Source organism: Corapipo altera, unplaced genomic scaffold (assembly GCF_003945725.1).
Source record: "Corapipo altera isolate COAL_440 unplaced genomic scaffold, ASM394572v1 100, whole genome shotgun sequence".
NCBI lineage: Eukaryota > Metazoa > Chordata > Aves > Passeriformes > Pipridae > Corapipo > Corapipo altera.
This window is the reverse complement of record NW_020884952.1, coordinates 519,644-540,358: the sequence shown is the minus strand read 5'-3', so window position 1 is coordinate 540,358 and position 20,715 is coordinate 519,644. Positions and strand designations below refer to the sequence as shown.

At 41.4% G+C, this 20,715-nt stretch overlaps 1 long non-coding RNA gene across 1 annotated transcript; it reads right to left on the bottom strand.

The window, feature by feature from the left end:
• Positions 1-89: 89 nt before the first annotated feature.
• Positions 90-20,458, bottom strand: LOC113956611. Its single transcript, XR_003530899.1, has 3 exons — positions 20,290-20,458; positions 18,590-18,728; positions 90-135 (listed from the first exon to the last, which is right to left on the bottom strand). It is a non-coding gene; the product is annotated as an uncharacterized LOC113956611 (long non-coding RNA).
• Between the last annotated feature and the right edge of the window lie 257 nt (positions 20,459-20,715).

Sequence of the window (20,715 nt, the reverse complement as noted above, 5' to 3'; positions counted from 1 at the left end):
AACATACCTTCTCACCAATAAATACTCACCAAATTGACTGAGGTCGAGTTTCCATAGAGGTAGGGGGATAGGTGCTCCATTCCCATCTTTATTCAAAGTATTAGTTAGATAGCATTCAGCAAATCACACTGAAGTCTACAAAGAGAACTTAGACTGAGCCTGCAAGAAACAGAGCCTTTGAGCTTCAAGCCAGCACAGCTAGACGTGTTAATTTTCTGTGTGTCTGTGATTTTGGAAACACTCAGAGGCCTCCTACTGTTAGCAAGGCTGAACAACTCAGCATTTTTTTCGTGCCTCAGCCCTGAGAGGATCATAAAGTTTGATAGTCTTCTAAGTAGTTCATAGGTGCAGCAGAATGTGTTAGGTGAGCTAACTCTGCAAATCCCTCAAAATGGGCCCCTACCTTCCTTTTAAGGAAGAGATGGAAGGTTCCCTCATCCTTATACCCAGTAGCTAATAGATAGCACATCAGCTTCTGAGGAAAAAGACCATTTTAAGGGGTCCTTACTTCTATTTAAAGTGAAACACAGCAACAGGTGACAGAACAGGAATAAATGAGAGCTTTGAGGAAGGCCTATGGGTTTGGACACAGCAATGTGTTACTGTGGCTTCATGGCTTCTGGACCACAGCCAGCCTGGGTTTCATCTGGGACACAGATTCTGCCCCTAGAGAAGCCTCATATGCCAAAAGGGCTGTGTGAATATCTCACAAATCACCACAGAGCCAACCCCCTTGGAGGATGTGCTCTTTATTTTCAGCATGTTGTCTTTTCCTGACTACCCAATATTTTCAGGGGAGCTGTGCCAATTCATTTGTTACAATCAGAAGTATAAAGCAGCATTATTAAAAGATATATTTTAGGATGTTTATTCTATTGTTTTTAAGCATCCTCTGGAGATGTGAAAACATGGCTAGAAAAATAACTTCAATGTGCTGCCCCATTTCAACGCTGGAGTTTTGCCTTGCATTTTAATGTGTATATTTTCATGCCTCAGCTACACTAACTGTACTCCTTTCCTGTTTCTATTTATTTTGGAAGCAATATATGTTTACTAAATCAGTTGAAAAGTGTTAATGATCAGTTCATAGAATACTAATGTGGATTCAAATTACTTTCACATGAATCAAGACAAATTAAAAAATACTTGTTTGATCATAAACTGCTTCAAATCCATGTCACAAGAATTCTAGTATCTCGAAATAAAGATTTCTTTTTTCTTTTTTCATTTGGTTAAGATCTCATTAGATATTAAATTCATCAAAAAGGTGTGGGGACAAAAATGCATGGATTATCCATGGTTCATGTGACGAAGAGAATGGATAAACCCTCTGCGTGTGTGTAAGTGTGGTAAGGGGGAGGGTATCAAAACCAGTTGCACCGCAAGCAACCTCTCTTCCATGTGCCTGAAAAGGAAGAAAGAGACATGTAAGTGCAAGCAAAAGAGTTGTGACATGGATACAAGCCAGCTCTGACTGGTAGCATATTATTCAGCCCTGAGAAATAGATGTGAAACCTGAAGACTGGTAACCTACATGGACAGTGGGTCAAAAGGTTTCCAACAGAAATTTTTGTTGCATCTCATCAAACTCACTGAAATTGAGGCATACTCTGAAGATGAACCAATTCTGGTGACACTTCAGCTCGATCCTGTCTCGACCTGAAGCATGACTGTGTTTCAGAACTGCCTTTCAAGTGTGTCTTACAGTCTAAAGGTAGGAACTTCCAAACTATGAAATTCCTACAGGTTTTAGTGGAGGAGAATAACCCAATTTAGTGACCTCCACTGGGGAAAAGCAGACGACTCAGATGTTGCAGCACACGTGCTGTTTGGGAGTGGTGTGCTAGCTAGGAGCATATGCCGTGCCCACCGGCCATACCTACTCACAGGTGACAAGGAACACACAACCTCTGGCAAACCAGGTTTCATAGTTCTGCTGCTCACAGAAAGCCTTTTCCCCCCCCCATCTGTTAAAATCTGCCCTTTTCCAGGCTCCTAGAAGTTGTGAGTTAACCTCTTAGTGCTTTGTCACACAGGAATACACGTGCAAAACGCTTCTTACGTGGATGCATCGTGATAATACGCACGGTGGCTTTGCTGAGTGGGTCAAACTATTGTTACTGAACAAATCAATATTGGAGGGGAAAACCAGCTTTGCTAGGAAAATTGCAGCTGTACCAGGGCACTTGCTGGACCCCAGTGCAGTGAAGATGCACAGGCAGAGCAGCCTGTACTGTAGTACAGACCAGTACTGGGCACAAGGATCTCCTTTTGCCTGGTAGAAAGCAGAAGTTTACAGTAATGACACTAATCATTGCATAGACCTTGTACACTGACCCATGAGGGAGTGGATACTAAGAACTTATCTCTGCCATGGTTATCCTGAATTGGCTTTTAGGAATGTAAGGCAGGGTGTCGGGCTGGGTCTCCATCCTCCACTATAATTTTGCAGAGACCAGGTAGAACATTCAGCTGTTTCTTTACTTTTTAATTTTCTTTTTTTTTTTTAATATAGAAAAATTTACTTTATTGTGGATATTTTATGTGTGACAATTAAGACTCATCTAGGAAAATATCAGAAGGAATAAGCTCTCCAACCTACTCTATTTCATTCAAGACAATTTTATCTAACCGATTTTTAACAAATTTAAAACATTGCCCTCATCTACTCTAGCTATGAGGCACTGGTAATCAAGTCAAGCACCATTGACTATGAGAATAGTGAACTGTATAAAATGACTTCTCAGCATTATGTAGTGTCAGAGCACAATTTAAATAACACGTTCATTATTCAAGGTCTCATAATTCGTACATATAGAAATAGATACAGGGAGCTGAAAGAGGCTTTCAAGCTTTCAACAGTTAAATAAATAAGCAACCTGTGTCATTACAACTGTACTGTACATTCTTTAAATACCTGATAGGTTGTTGGAAAGCCTTTTTAAAATGAAATGCAATAATACAAAGTGCTAATTTGAGATGAGAGATGCATATACAGTAGTGACGGCTGTTACATGTTGACGCTGCTTTTAAAGGAATGAACAGAAGATTTGAGAGCAACTGTGCTTTCTGAGTAGGAATCTCAGACATTATTATTATGTTGATGTACAAAAGGGTTCTTACAATTGCAATTACAGAACTCTAATATTAAAGTCATGCTCTTTTCTATAATTTTAGTGGATGTTGGTGTTTGTTCCTGTGCAAGATGGAATTTATTGTGGAGGTTATTGTCTTGATTTTCATATACACTTAGAAGATTTCAAAGTAAAATTGTTGCAGTCACATTCTACCTGACACTTCTGGTAGAAGCATAGTTGAAGAAGAGTATTCTACAGTTTTTTTAATAGTACTCAAACCCAGTCTCAGAGAATTTCCTGTAGCTCAATAATTTCATGTTATACTTAGATGAATGAGATTTACAAAATATAAATATGATGTGCCTATTTATATGGAGGTAAAATTTATAGATATATTAATCTGAGCTGTTTATAAGCAATTTTAAAATAAATTTACCAGTTTAGTACTGTCTTGTGTATTTTGTAAAAGACCAATAAATTTGACAAAAACTATTTCTTCACTATGAAGGCAGTAAAACAATTGAGCACGTTGCCCACTCCAGAAGAAGGGTGGCTGCCCCATCCCTGGATGTGTTCAAGGCCAGGCTGGATGCAGCTTTAAGGAACCTGATCTAGTGGAAGTTGTCCCTGACAAGATGAACTAGGTGATCTTTAAAGTCCCTTCCAACACAAACATAGCTATAAGTCTGTGATTCTATTTAACAAAGACAAACCAAACTACAAAAAGACAAACACAAAAGAAAAAACAACCAAGTTTCACCCATCAATTCTCGCCAAAGCAAAAGAATTTCAGAAATCTTTCCTACACCTGACACTTGCCCACTTGTGCCCTGTTATCTCTGCCTGCTGAATTTAAATTGTGAGAGAGACATGAATTTATGCCATGCTGGTAAGCATTAAGTATCTCAGCAGAAAATATTTTCCTCCTTTTCTGAGAAGGTTTATGTCTCTAGACAGAGCAGGGCAGACAGCTGTGTTCCCCTCTTTACCGAGGAACAGATGAGAAACACTGTCCTCTTCTGACTGGCACTTGGAGCAAGCCTTTCTTTTGGAGACCTGGCATTTCTGGGGCATTTCTGAGCTTACCATTCACTCACTGTTGACCTCACAAAGCAGCCTTCCCAAAGGAAAATGCTATTTCCCTCACCTCAGAACACATAGGGAGGTCCATGTGTTCCTCTTTCTGAGTAGGCCTCCCCAGACATCCATTTAGCACTAGGGCAGGGATTGAAAGTATTCTTGATGCCTTATAAAGCTTTACTTTACCATTTGCCATCTTCATTGATACTACAAGCCTTGTCCTTTGTCTTTCAGTTCCAGATATGTGGCCTGCCTACCTCACTCCCTGAGTTTCAACAAATTCTATTGCCTTGTTTAGTCCATAAAACAGCCAGACAGCTGGAATCTCTCCACTACCCTTTCCTAACTTTCTTCCTGACTTTTATTTCACCATAGTACATAGAATTTGCTCCATAACATTATTACCACACTATATCCTATATTGAAAGCATCCTCTCTTTCTTAATACTTCTCAATGTTAGCAAGCTAGTGATGCTTTAATCCAGTCTTTAGGCATTTCTACCACTGGTTCATGGCAAAACCTCATGTAGAATTTTTCTTCCACACTGATGACTTCTCCATACACAATTCTTCCTCAATACTTGTTCATGACTAAGAGGGAGATATTTCATATTTACCAATGGATAAGAACACACACAAACTCTCATCTAGTCCAGCAGGTCTTGCAGTATCTTGCTTATATATTGTTGTTTTACTTCAGCATCTCGAAACATCTCCTGCCAAACATAGATGCTTCACAGTACGTTCTAATCCCCCCTGGGAATTCCTAGTGCAATTTAGCTGCACATTTGGATGCTGTGCACCTTCCTCTGTACACCCTGATTTCCTCTAGTAGAAAAACTGTCTCTGTGTAGGGAGGATGCTACTATATTTTCCACAAAGTCCCGCAGACTGAATGGTCAGGAGATCATGACTCCAGACATACTGTGGAAAACACTTTCCCTATAGGGCACCAGCAAGTACCTTAGTGTTGGTGTAAATTGGCTTTACTGAGGTCATCTGACCTGCAGGAAGTTGCAGTGGATTTGACATTTAGCATCATCTGGCTATTAAAAAACCCCACCAGGCCACATCATTCATTCAGTGACCATATTCTGTGCCCCTGTGTTTCTTCTGCTGTCTGTGATGCTCTTTTGGGTAGCTAACTCTGTACATGAACATATCCCTGTAGGTCAGGCTCAGATCCATCCTTGCCCCGTGCCCTGTCTTTGAGCTATTAGTAGGAGATTCTTAGAGGACAAGAATAAGAAACAAGACAAATCAGAAATCCCTGTGCATCTCTCAGCTTCCAGCAATCAGCTGCTCAGAGGACCTTGAACCGGAGTTTGCCACAGTACCATCATGTTAATAGTCCCCCATGGACCTATCGTCAGCAATACATCTTATTTTTTTTAACTTGTAGCATCCTGTGGAACGAGTTCCACAAAATAATTATGCCCTGCATGACAAAAGTTTGTTTTAAATTCCCTGTGTGATTATAACATTGGAACCCCCTTAGGTCCTGTATTGTCAGAAACAATGCATTAGTCACTCCCTAATCGCTTTCTCCATGACACTCATTATTGTGCACATCTCTGTCTTTTTCCCCTTAGTGGATCCTCTGAAGGGTCTAGATTATTTACTCTCTCTATCTGCTATATTTCCCTGTACCTTTCTATCCCTTTGAAACACAGAAATCAACCAAATAAAGGATGCAAGATAAGGCACATTAGATATGTCTGTGACATAGATTTTAACAGTTTGATTTGACTTGCCTTGGTTGTGACTAAATGGTAGTTAGCAAGTAGACCACCAGCACAAAAATCCCAACAACAATTAAAATATCATTGGCTAGCAAATGGTAGTAGCAATAAACAGATTAGTTCCTCAAGGAATAATGTGAAACAAAACAATAAAATAAACAGGTGGAATAAAAAATCATCACAAGATAATTTCCAAAACTAAACAGCCAGTTCTTATCCCCAACATCTAGTGAAAGCTCCTTTGCTCAGGGAGGAAATTCCTGAGGTTTACCACTTCGGGGGAATGAAAAATAACGGGAAATGCAGAGTTGACTCGCGAGGTCTCTGTGATACAGCAGACAATTGCATCTGCTCTGCTATTGACCCTTTGAACAGGGTTTCAGAAAATCCATGCATTTAAGAAACACTACATGACAGCTTATTACTTCCTAGAACTGTCACATCTCTGGCTGCAAGTGACTCAGCTGAACAAATATCAGCTCATACATTATCATGTATCTGTGAGCAACAAGATTGGTTTTCTTATGCATGGTCAGCACAACACTTTTTCTCTTCTGAAGGAAAAAAAAAAAAGAGATATTTAGGCTGAACATTTCAGTATTTTCATAAAATGCCTCTCGAAGCAGCTGCATCTCTGGACAATTTCAAAGCACCTGGATAAGAATTTGGGCTCCTCAGCAGTGCTTGCTTTGTGCTGGCAAACTCTGCCATTCCTCTCTAATGCCATTCCTCTCTGCCATCTCTTCCCTAAGACAAAGAATGTTTGCAGTCACAATTAGCCAAGGGGAGGCAAAATCCCAGCAAGGATGCGACAGCCTGTGACTGGTTCAGTCCCTTCACAAGCTGAATCTCACACAGCCTATGTGCCCATTGCAAACTGCCTTGTTCTCACATGCTTTTCTCTTACTCTTTTCTCCGCAGTGAAACAAAAATTTCTCATTAAAAAAAAAAAGGCTTAAAAAAAAGACTTTTATACAGCAGCCAGTAACCAATTTAACAGCCAGTAACTGAGGTAACATCACTGGGATCTGGAATGGCCTTCTAACTAAGAATTAGTACCCTTAATGACCTATAGAGTTAAGCAACCAAGCCCTTGTCTGGTCCACAGACCCTGTGCAGGTGACAGAGATCCAGACAAGCTGTCAATAATTATGCAAGAACATACTCCCACACAACCTGTCCAGCTTAACAGAAAGCATTGCTCTTTTCTTTGATCTTTTAAGTCAGTGGATATTTGGATATTCTTCGAGGAAACACTAATATGCCAAGTCTCCTCTGTTATCATTAAGAAAACATTAAACAGGTCAAGCAGGTGCCTCTCGTTCTGCTGGCTTTACTAATCTAAAGGTTCATCTGTCAATTGACAGGCAGCTATCACAAAATCCATGAAGTATGTGTGTGAAAACAACTTCTCTCCCTATGCTTCCAAATAGAGATGCTGTTACTTGTTACTCGTTCGGTGTTTCAGATTCCTTCTCGAGCAATAAAGAACTTGCACCTCACCCCAGTGAATATCCACCCCATGGCAGATGCAAACCCCAACTGTTGCCGTTTCCTAAGGGCAAAATGCACAGCTGTAAACCTGGCTGGACTCCAGAGCCCTCCTGCTATCTGGGCTACCTCAGGTTCATGTTATGGGTCCAAACCAAGAAGAATGACTTGCTATCTGTAGAAGGCATCCAGCCAGAGCTTTTTGACTTCCACACACTCCCCTTCCTTCTTGCTCTCACCTTTAGAACTGAGGACAGTTGTTTTATCACACAACAGCTACAGTATGGACAAGGGATCAGACCCAGCCAGCACGGGTTTAGGAAGGGCACGTCCTGTTTGACCAACCTGATCTCCTTTCATGATCAGGTGACCCACCTGGTGGATGGGGGAAAGGCTGTGGATGTCATCTACCTGGACTTCAGCAAAGCCTTTGACACCGTCTCCTACAGCATACTCCTGGAAAAGCTGCAGCCCATGGCTTGGACAGGGACACTCTGTGCTGGGTTAGGAACTGGCCCAGAGAGTGGTGGTGAACGGTGCTGCATCCAACTGGCAGCCAGTCACTAGTGGTGTCCCCCAGGAATCAGTGTTGGGCCCAGTTCTATTTAATATCTTTATTGATAATCTCGATGAGGGGATTGAGTGTACCATTAGCAAATTTGCAGATACCAACCTGAGGGAGAGTGTTGATCAGCTGGAGGGCAGGAAGGCTCTTCAGAGGGACCTGGACAGGCTGGAGAGTTGGGCTGATTCCAATGGGATGAGGTTCAACAAGGCCAAGTGCCGGGTCCTGCACTTTGGCCACAACAATCCCCTGCAGTGCTACAGGCTGGGGACAGAGTGGCTGGAGAGCAGCCAGGTAGAGAGAGACCTGGCAGTTTGGATTGACAGGAAGCTGAGCATGAGCCAGCAGTATGCCCAGGTGGCCAAGAAGGCCAATGGATCCTGGGCTGGATCAGGAACAGTGTGGCAGCAGGACCAGGGAAGTGATTCTGCCCCTGTACTCAGCGCTGGTGAGGCCACCCCTGGAGTGCTGTGTCCAGTTCTGGCTCCTCAGTTCGGGAAGGACATTGAGGTGCTGGAGCAGGTCCAGAGAAGAGCAACGAGGCTGGGGAAGGGACTGGAGCACAAGTCCTATGAGGAGAGGCTGAGGGAGCTGGGGTTGTTCAACCCGGAGAAGTGGAGGTTCAGGGGAGACCTCATCACTCTCTACAACTGCATGAAAGGAGGTTGTAGCCAGGTGGGGTTGGTCTCTTCTCCCAGGCAGCTATCAGCAAGACAAGAGGGCATGGTCTTAAGCTGTGCCAGGGGAGGTTTAGGCTGAATATTAGAAAAAAATTTTTACAGAGAGACTGATCAGCCATTGGAATGGGCTGCCCAGGAAAGTGCTGGATTCTCTGTCCCTGGAGGTTTTTAAGGTGAGACTGGATGTGGCACTTAGTACCATGGTCTGGTAACCACGGTGGTGTTGGATCAAGGGTTGGACTTGATGATCTCGGAGGTGTTTCCCGGTTGATTCTATAATTCTGTGATTCTATGATTCTGTGATTCTATGATCAACAGAAATGATGCTGATTTGAAAGATAGGCATCCTCAGGCCAGTGTAATTAGATTAGCAAGCCAGCACTGGCAAGCCAGTCATGGTGTGAGAGGAGAGAATCACAGAATCATTTAGGTTGGAAAAGACCTCTAAGATCGAGTTAACCCAACACTGCGAATTCCACCACTAAACCATGTCCTTAAGTGCCACATCCACGTGTCTTTGAAATACCTCCAGGAATGGTGACTCCACCACTGCCCTGGGCAGCCTCTTCCAATGCTTGATAACCTTTTGGTGAAGAATTTTTTTTCCTGATATCCAATCTAAAACTCACCTGGTGTAACTTGAGGCTCCTTCTTCTTGTCCTATCGCTTGTTACTTTGGAAAAAAGACTGACATGGAAGATGACATCTCTTCTCTGGTGGGAATTTTAAAGAGACTTTTATGGAATTCATTCACAGAGTGTGGTGGAAGAAGGTAAAGAAAGATTGTATAAACCAGTCTTCATGCTGGCTGGTGGCACGGAATATACAGTGAAGCTGGGAAGGAGGAGAAAAAAAAATTCTGCTAACCATCTGAATTTAGGTGGTCAGGGAAAGGGCTTAAATACAATCTCCAAGTGGCAAAGGTGGCAAAAGCAGCTTTTCACCCGGACAGAACGAAAGAGCTGCAGACACAGCGAAATTCACACAGTGGGAAAGGGCCATTTGGATTAGGAACTGTGGCTAAGATGACCTTTTGGAGAAGTTACCATAGGTTAGAATAAAAAGAAATGTTGAAAAATGAGAGCATAATGCCTAGTCAGTAGATGGGAAGCATATATTTTTTTTTAAAAGGTGACATAATTTTTTTATTTGTCAAAAAATTCAGTTGTAAAAAATAATATCATTTATATTTTGAGTTCATATTTTTAAAAGTTTTTGCATTGCATTCTGTTAAAGAACAACACTACTCAAAATGTGTAGGCGTAAAACATTAAAAACTGACAAAAGCACTGTTATTGGTCATCTTATCTGAATATGGGTGTATCAAACAGTATTTCCAGTGTTTCCATTATTTTTTTAAAAATGCCTTTTGACTACATTCAGAACAGGAATTATGAAAATATATTTATCTTTCCAGGAGAGGAAATACTTCAAGTATTTTAAACTCTCTACTTTATAGATATGTAAAGGAAAAAAATTCATCAAATAACAATTGGAGAGATCGTGAATGGTCAGCTATAATGTGTTATTTGAATCAGCTTGTAAAATGAAGTAATATTTTAAAAAATTTTAATACAGGCAGACACAAAGTCAGATATGTCAGAAGAGAGAATGTAGGTCACACTAACAACACAGAATACCATATCCTGAAATGCAGTGACACTGAAAAGGACTTCAGAAAATCAATTTACCATGAATTCCCCATGCAATCTATGGGCTAAGGTTAATGCAATACTTGCATGATTATGCAGGAGACCATGATATTACAGGTATGTATCACTGATGGGACCAGCATGGCTATGTCCAGTTCTGGTATCCAATTTTCAAATAATGATGATTCTGGAATACTGCAAGGGAATCAAGAATGAGTCATTAAATAATTTGAAATTGTGGAAGCCTTACCTGTGCATAACATACAGCAGAAGGCCACCCCAGGAAAAGGGCAGGGGTAACTCACCACAGTGTCAGTGAAGTGCTGTGAAGGGAAAGCCCTGACACCAGTGGACTTGCAATTAGGGAGCAAAACCACTGAAGTAAGTAATTAAGAAAGAGAAGGCAGACAAATTCAGGTTGGAAAAAAAAATCGTATGTTCTTTTAAAAAGTAAAGTAAGGATTAGGTTAAAATTAAGTGCTTGAGAGCACTGGATATAATAAGCTGATGTCTTTTCAGTAAGAATGAGTGCCCTTACAAAAGATACACTGCAGCTTGTCTGGGACCTGGGGCTGAAATCACATGACTGGCATGATACAAGAAATAACACTAGATGTCCTTAATAACCATAAAGCCACAAAATCATAATACATTCACTAGAGTATGAATATTTTGACACAAAGAGGAAGGAGAAATCAAGGAAAAATAAATATTATGTTTACATGGTCAGCTGTTTACCAGTTAGCTTTCAAAGCAGAGGAAACCCCAGCAGGTGAAACCAAAACAAAAATACACGTGCTACTGTCTTTAAAAATGCAAGATAGAAACTAGGTCTGGGAAAAAAAATATTTTTTGACTATTTGCTTGTGAAAAAAAGCAACACTTTCTTACATGCACACAGAGGCACATAGCCAAGAAGCAGAAGGACTGAAAGAGGGACAAATGAGTATTTAAGGACGATGTGTTCAAAGATCCCAAATATTTTATTTACACCTGTATTCAAAAGAGGATTTTAAGCTGTCATTTCAGCACATTATTCTCCCATGTAAGGAAAATAAATCAATATTAAAGACTGTTACCAAGGCAGTAAGTGCTACAACATTTGCATTTAGGAGCAACAGATCTCCAGAACTGGCTTGTGTGCATGCAAATATTTTCAAGGAAGTGTCGAAGGAACTAATTAAAAACCCCTACATCCTTGCTCATTACCATCAGCTGCTGGAAAGCTGGAAGCTGCTATGTGAGTATTAGCTTTAAAAAACATGTTGAGCCAGCCTTGAAAATTTCAGCTTAATAAACTTTACCACCAGGAAAACAAAACTCTTAAAACAAAAATAAAGTATGAAAAGAACCAGACTGTCATTATATAAAAGAAAGAGAATAGTGCAGAGTTTTTAAAAAGAAAATGAGGCTCAGAATGTTACCAACTGCCTCAAGTACAAGCATATCTGATTAATCTACTGCTCTTTCTAAAAACAGCTGATAGCCCTCATCACAAAACATGACAAAGGGAACAAAACCAACTTGGGAAGTAAAAATCACCAAAGAAGAAGAAGAAAAGGCTTTCAACTGCTTTGACAATGAGGTGACTCAGAGAACTGTGTTAGGTACAGCGCTGTTTAATATGTTAGCAAACAGGAGAAGGGGCTTAAAAATCCAGCTGATAACATTGGAGTTTGATACAATTATTGAGGTTTGTCCAATATTATGAGAATATTAGGAACCACTTCAGAAGGACCAAATAAACTAACTAAATAGGCAAAGCGATGGCAAACGAAGGTCACAGGAGAGAGAGACATGTGAATGCATATTAGAAAGAATTTCTCCCATGCATCTGTGCTAAAAGGCCAGCACTGCCACCGCCTTCGAGCTCACACAAAACCGTGTTTGTGGGCAGTGCTATTGACGGGGCTGGAGGAGCTCCGGTAGGAAACGAAATGCGTGTCTGGATCGGGACCTCCACTGAATCTGTGACCGTTGTGGGGGGAGGTGGGATGGAGTAAAACCGTGGGCAGCTGGCCGACAATCTGTCCATGTGCAAGAGCAGGCAAAGAAATAAAGCAAAACAAAACATGTTCCTTCTGCTTCACCATAAACAACTCGCCCACGAAAAGAAAGACTAGGTGCAGACTGAGCTAGGAAAAAGGGAGGCCATTACAATTTCATTTTGTAAAGGAGTGATTTGGCCTTTCTGCTCAGCATAGCCCAAGGAATTGCAGAAATGAAATGGGTCCCAGAAGAGGCCACAGAAATGATTATCTTGCTGAGGAGAGAGCAGAGGGAGGCTCACCCCCGGTGACGCATCCGTCCGCTCCCTGCAAGAGCCGAGCTGGGATCAGGAGACCCTGGTAAGGAGCTGGAGCAAATTACCTGGGGAATTACCCCGGGGACCCGGGAGGGGTCGGAGGAGGTGCGTGGTGGAGTCACGTTTTCCTGCAGTGCTCCCAGCCCCTGTGGAGAGGGCTTGCCCCAGACCTCTCCACAGGTCGTGCAAGCCCTCACGACCCCAGAATGGGCATGAGGACCCCACTGTGAGGACCACAGCTCAGAGAGCTGGGCTGGCACGGGTGTCTCCATCCCCCCATGCAAGAAAGACCTGCCAGCACAGGAGATTTTGAAGCCAGGGTAAGGGCCAAATGCCTTAAGCACTCCACTGCTGTAGCCGAACTCCAGATATTCTGGAATAATATTGGCTTCATTTATGTGAAAAGGAGGGGCTTTGTGCAAACCTGGATGTCTGACTACAAAGCAAGTTTTAAGATTAAACAAAAAGGTTCTATCTTCATAATGGAAAAAAAATAACATTTTATCATAACTAAGTTTCTGAAGACATCAGTGACAAACCACAAATTGCTCAGTATTTTCTGCTATAACAAGCAGATACAGAACAGAATAGGAAAATATCTGTGTGTTTCACGTTACGCTTTTATGTACTGTGCGCTGAGCTCGCCCAAGAGCTAAACAGCATTTGATTTGTGCCTAACAATAAATAGAAAAAGGATTGCCAATTAAGAATGTGGGGCAGCTATTTTTAACGAAATGTTTTTAAACTTTTGGCTAAGTACGAGAGAAAGGCAGTGCCATCTGTCGGGGAAACGCGGCCGGTTCAGGGACAGCGCGGGCTCGGCGCTGCTGCGCCTTGGGGAGAACAAAAGCCCGGTCAGGCTCAGGGACAAGCCTGGCTTGACGCGGGATAAACTTTTACTGATGAACAGAAAGAAGAGGTAAAACAATCTGGATGGATTCAACGCCGGGCTGTGCAAACCAGCAGCTATCAGGTGTATTTAGCACCGCCGCGCTCCTTCTCAGCAGCAGTTTCAGAGGCACGGAGGCCGGACGTGGGACACGGGGTGATGGAGCGAGGAGAGCAGGAGAAGCCACATCAGGGTAAATTCCACCCCACTTTGGCCACTGTAGCAGCCACGGAAACGTTCCTTCCTTGCCATTTCATGAGTCAGCACTTCCAGCGTCAAGACTTTACACTCAAATTGTAACATGCATGGGAGGAGGATAATCCGAGCTCCACAAAGGGATAAAATGGCAAGCTTAGGTAGTTTGTCAAGGATTGGGGCTCGGGCAATTTTTACTCAGCATTTCCACACTGCTAGTGGTTTCACTTTAAATACGCAGCAGTCGAATGGTTGTAGCCAAATGCAGGTTTCAATAGTTGCACTGAATTTGAAAGCCAATGTATTTAACATTTAAATACACTGCATGCACCTTATGAATTATTTACCTACGCCAGCGTTTCCGGAGATGTAGGGATATTCTCACACCCACACATGCATAGCAGCACAAACACATCTATGTACATCAGCTGAGTCTTCCAGCTAATCATGCTTTTCTGTAGTTATTTAGCATGCTGCTATTTTCATTTACAGGTCAGGGTGGGTAGTGGATATCAAATATGGACATTTTTTTGCCCAGTGAGGGACTGACACATCGGCTAGAATCACGTTGATGGTTATTCAACAGAACTGCAGTAGCCGCTATTTTTGCTCCATTCCCACAGCAGCAATAAAACAGTAGCACAAAACAGAAAGTGACACACCAGATACATTGAACAGCAGCTGCCCTTAAAATCTGAGCAGTCCCCATGGACTGATCTGCCATTTGCAAACACTACCTTTTCTTTTTTTCCCCCACCCCTACTAAGGGGGTGCAATTAAAGAAGAAGAGGGGGAAAGATGGGATCCTACGAGCAGTAAGAGCAAAGAGTAAACAGTGAGACCAAAAATACATAATTGTGCTCTGGGAGATGTGTGGAAAGGAATGCATCAGCAAGGTGCTTTCTTTAAGAAAAAATTATCATGAATAGCAAGTGGACAGATTCCTGCTGCACTGTCTACTCTTGCCTGATTAGTAAAAAAATTCATTTTTTAGTTGATACCAAAGTAAGAAGTTGTCTATGAAAGCCACGTAAATAGTGAAAGCACACATCAAATGTGCCCTTGGGCAGGATTAATGTATAGACAACCTTTTGAAAAAGCATATTTTTCTTTTTTAAACAGATAAATGTATTTCGAACAGGAAGTATTTTTTATTTTGAAGCAGGAAGACTTATTTTTATGGTGTTCCGTGCTGCCCTGTTTTAGGTATTGCACATCCTAAGATATGGAATGAAAAAAGCACTTCTCTGGTGCCAAAGGGGAGCAGGACTTGAAAGAACACAAAAGTACCACTTAACTTGTAAGAGGTGCACTCTGAATTTTTTTTTCCAGCTGAACTCTGTAAGTGTGCAAAATCTGAGAAACAGAATATTAATCTTTGATGAAGCAAACCTAAAACTGTATAGGCTTGGATTGCAATCATAATGATATTGTATTCAAATGCCAGGGCTCCCTTCTGAATAAATTCACTTAAAGTATTCTGTAGAGCAATATTCCATGGGGAGACTGAACTAACCTCCACTTTCAAACTCAAGATGATACACAGGCCAACTAGAACCAGAATTGGAGCTAAAAATATTCAAAGACCCTATCGCTGCATAGCTTGTGATAGTAGTCTTTTTTTTCATAACATATGTTCACAGATATGTCATCATCATCTGTTGTCAGACTACTGGCAAATAAAGACTTGCAAATTTTCCTGCATTTTTCACATCTCTGCTTTTTCCAGCAGTAACATTGCCTGTTTGCCTTTTATTCACCATGTCTGGCATGTTCAAGTAATTCTGTCACACTAAGATCTTGTGCCCTCAATATTTGTTTGCTTGGCTTTTTAAAACAGATGTACAACAACTTCTTTTTTTTTTCCCCCTCCTCTTATTATCTACATTATATTTATTTCTTCTGATTTAGGTAGGACAGGAATCCATTTCTATATCCTGCACACACCCTCAAGAGTTTAAGACTCGAGTCACCCTTTAATTTAATATCAACAAACAAACCAGCCAAATTTGATCCTGGATGAAAACATAACTATCAGCATAGTAAAGCTCAGCTAAAAAGACCTGTCCCCAGTACTTCTAGCCATGGGATCTGGAAATACTTCCAAGCTGCTATGACTGTTCTGCCTGCATGTCAAGATGAGCCCCAAGACTTAATCTTCTCTTATTCTTTGATTTTCACGGGGAGAAGGCCAAGGTGTACAGGTTAGGAACATGCCAGAGCATGCTGTAAAAGGTCTGGATGATCTGAACAATAAGGTACTGGGACAGCAGGGTACAGGATAAGAGTATGATATGGTTTTTGCTATTTGCAGCACTGGAATGGGGCCTTTTTTGCCCAAAATGTAGGAATTTGCAGTACAGAAAATTAATTTCCAAAGGGTGAGAGCAAGTGAGTATTAACTGACATTAGTGGCTGGTACCCACTGCTAGAATTCTGTCATCATACCCAATAAGCCACAGTTTTTCTCCACAATCTATTATTCCAGGTAGTCAGACCTAGAATAGCAAGCAAGGTAAATAAATATGTGCAGAACTTCACATCTCAGGGGGATGACCCCAGTGATTAAAGACAGAACTGTAGTAAGATGTGTACTGTCAATGTTCACAATGCTCAAAGCCATCCACTAGTAAATTCCATTTATTTAGGGAAGATACACCAACCATGCAGATTTTAAGGCTATGAGTTAGTTTCCCTGATGCTGATGGGAATTTTAACCTTAGTCAAGGAAGTGTCTGGGCCTGAAGGAGCCTGAAGACACCAATAATCACTAGCAGGTGATGAGTGTCTGTGTTGAATGATCCCATTTAAAATCCTGCCAGGCATCTATTTGCCTCTTCAGCTCCTTAGTTACTTTTGTGTATCTGGCCTTTGTTATTTGGAGAGTCTTTGGTTTATTCTTCTTTCTATAGTCTTTTGTCTTTGAAGGATTGATTTATTGCTATCTGATATGAGCTACATAATCCAACAAAAATGCCTTGTCTGAACAGTTTATAGTTCTGCTTAAGATTTATGTTTCATCCATCCTTCCAAGGAAAGTACTTGCTTTTTCTTCTTTACGATTTTAAAGGTTTGCCTATTCAGAAATAAAATCCTCTTCTAGGAAAGGAAATTAACCTAAAATCTGATTCACTTTAAAGTCTGAGATAGCTCAATTTAGGATGTGCTTTTTATAACATAAAAACCATACACGTTCCCTTCTATCCATGTTCTCCAGTACATTTTTCCTAATGTACTTGAATTGTTCCTACCTCTCACTCCAGCTCTTCCTCAGAAATTTCTCATTTTTCTCCAAACTTTTCTTTTTGTTGTTTCACCTGGTTTAAAACACTGTGGCCAACACAGTTTTTACTGGTTTCACCTTGTCTTCAACTTTGTCTTGAATCTCTTCCACACCTTGGGAGGACTGTTCTATCTTCAGCCTGTGCATAATTGTTTCCTTAATTATTTAACCTCTTACCCACCACCTTTCACTCATCCTGAAATCCCTTTCTTCAATTCCCTCCTAATAACAGATTCTGCATTAAAATCCTCATGAAAGCAAATGTTGGGAAAGCTCCTGTAACAACATATGGTTTCTGATGCAATAATGAATGCTGCAGATTAACATAAATAGCTCTTCTCAGTAAATGGTTCTATTAGAACATCATAAACATTCTGCAAGGCACCTCATTGGTGCACCCTGAAGGGTGTACCTTGCTACCAAATGCAAGATATGGACAGTCCTGAGACCAGCAGTTTTATGCCCACTTGTGTGGGCAATTCAGTCTCCCAGTTGTGGAATTGCCTGGGCAAACCATGAACTCGTAGCTCAGTGAGCTGCAAAGATGGGAACTCCAACCAAGGACTTATCACCTCCTTCCAAAATTGCACACTGCCTAAACTGTTACCTTGGTTTGGAGCCCTCAGACTGCTGGGGAGTTGTAACACCTTCACAGCACCATTGTACCAAGGACTGGGATCAAGAACAGAACATGGTCCTCTGGATCTGAATGTTCAGGAATCAAAGAGGCTGTGGGGGGAGGGCAGGGGAGAGAAAAGGGGACATGGCCTGGGCTTCTCTTCTGCAAAATTCTGGTCTCAGCTGTTGTGTATGGAAGTATTTTGCCGTGGAAGACAGTGACATTAGTACTCTGATAATCCAAAGTATTTTTCGACATCCTCCAGTTTGTGGATACACTCCTAAGTTAATACATTAAGAATGACATGCATGCAGTTTTCACACCAGCAAAACTCACATTCAAAGTGAGAATCCCGTGGAAATTAAAAGCTTCTGAAAAATCAGATGCCCTTTATATGGACTCCTTGACTCATGTGTTTAGCTATGCTTTTCTTGCCTCAGCTGCTCTTCCTCAAAGGTTTCAGAAGTTCTGCAGCCTCTACGTACCTCAGCAGAAGGCACAGGGTGCTTGATGTCTCTTAATGATCAACCCACTAATTTTGATGCCATTGACCTCTGCAGCAGTGCTTACTGTGCACAAAATACAATAACATTAAACATTTTAAAAAGGGGTTTTTTTTCTGTTTCATTTCAAACCAAATATTTTTGATTAAGGGAGTCAGTTCAATTCCTACCACAGCTTGCATCTAAACCTTTTTAAGGGTTATAATAATCTTCTATACCTAAAAAAAGAGCGATGACTAACATTAGGTGTGCAAGCAAATATTTTTAACCCCAGAGCACAAACAAGGGTGGGCAGGTAGGCTTTGTTGCTCTCAGCTAAGCTACATATGGGATTTCTGATGTGATCATTCACATTTACTATGACTGTCAATCCAACATCTGCTGTTGCCATATTGGACTGTGAATATTTCAGATCAACAACTGAAATCCAGATGTGCTTGTGTCATGAGCTCTATGCACTCTACTTGAAATGATTTGTCTTCAAAAACAGAATTATGGGTGCACTCACGCTTGCAGCAGTATCCTGAAATGTTCCTCGTGCACAGCAGAGCTTTTGTGGCAGAACTCAGACACCTGGGTCCAAATTCTCTGACACTCTGGGCAAGAGGCACGTGCAGACAGGACTCCCTCCCTTCTCGGTGCAATAGCTGAAGGTAGAAGACAAACCAGCATCACATTCTATGCCATTATTATTCCCATTTCTAATTTAATTCTTTTGCACTAACCTCCCCCAAAATTTTACTATGCAGTCTCCCTTCTAAGGATAGCATAACATACGGTCTCAAAATCAACAAAAGCCATGCTTGTTTTTTTCCTCATGTCTCTCTATACAGCTGAGTAAGTTTAAAAAGAAAAAGGTTGTTACAAGCAGTACATTTGTGACCCTGTCTTGTCTCTTTTTGACTGCTTGAGTTGAGGATTTCCACCCTGGTTGCTGGCTTCACCTTCTTTCCCTTTGTAGGGGGACTGAAGGAATGAGAACTCTAGGAGAGCTGGAGGGTTGATGAGCTATAAGGAGCAAAAGAGGCAGGATGGGCATATCACATAACCTGGGGGTACAGCTGTGAGAATTTTTCAGACTGACTTTATTATGAGAACCAAGAGGTTAATTTAAATATGGGGAATTCTCCATGTATCTAATACTTCAACATCCTGCCCCAAAACAATGGAATATTTCTTGTTACGACAGAGGAAAGATGTGGTTAAGGATTAACTCATATCAGAATGTCTTCAGACCAAATATTAGTTTTTTTCTGTTTTCTCCTCTCACCAAGCCTGGGTACTAATTGGTGCTAGAGGTGGGGTTCACATACACACATGAAGAGCCACACACCAAACTCTTAATCTGTATAGGAATCAAACATGGAGGCCTGGACACCGGCCCTCAACTTTCAAGCCAAAAACATTCACAGATTTGACCAGCTCTGGAGTTTAAAATATTGCTGCTTTCAAAGGAGTACGGAGGACTGCTCATTTCCCTGTGTGTGGTAAAACACACAGAGTTGCTCTCTGTCCACCATTAGCATGGACCAAGGTGGCTTTAAAACTCCCTGTGACATGATGGGGAAGCACAGGAGTGCACACAGCTACACAGCATCTCTCAGGGCAGCTGTGCACAGCCTTGCTCGTGGCTGCAGAGAAACATATACCCCCAGAACAGAGAATGGACTCACTCTGGCTAGAGCCACACTTCAGGACTGTGCCACAGAGTTGAAAAACACTGCACTGGGGAGAGTAAAAAGACAGAAAAGAGGTACAGGGAAGCGTTCACCATAGCCAGGAAACTTACATTTACCCATCTGAGCTACTAATGCAGTTTATTTTCCTATTTCTGCTCGTTAACACATTTATTGGATCACTTAGTTCAGATATGTGTAACTTCAGAAGCATGTTCCCTGTTGGTTGTTTGTACATGGCACTTCTCATCTTCTAAGCAGAATTTATATTTTTAGACACAAGCCAAAGCAAAGGTGCTTTTAATAAAACAATTACAACCAAGCAGGAGTATTCTGACAAAAAAAAAATTCACTGGAAAATACTGATTCATGGAAGCCTGCCTCTTTTTTTTTTTTTTTTTTTTGGGTAGGAAGAAGGTCAGAGAAATATTTTTCAGAACTTTAACTTTTTGTAAGAAAAAGCTGTAGAGAATAAACACATTACTGCATTCACCTGAGACCCAGGAGACCCAGATTCAGCTTAGAGCTTTACCTGATTTAATTTTGGCCTCAGCAAATCCCCGGTGAATGTCTCAGTCAAGTGCATACATCTCAGCCTCTGCTATCAGCCCAGGGAATTTATGGAGTCTGGGAGTGTAAAATGTTCCCTGGATACTCCTCAAGAAGGCATGACAATGGCAGGAGCGGAATCTAGACCTGCACAAATGTTGGGAAAGAAAAACACGTGCAAAAAGAAACTTGCCCAAATGAAATGAAAAAAATCTCAATTTACAACATGTCAGTCAGAAAATGTGCTAAAACAGTAAGAAGCTGATTTCCTCTACCATAAAACCTGGGAAAATAAAATGAGGACTGAAATCCCCATTTTTGGTGATAAATATAAGGACCATGAAATTCTGATATCCTTAAGTCAGAGGAAAATTCCCAGTGACTTTATTAAGAATTTTGTCTTGATGAA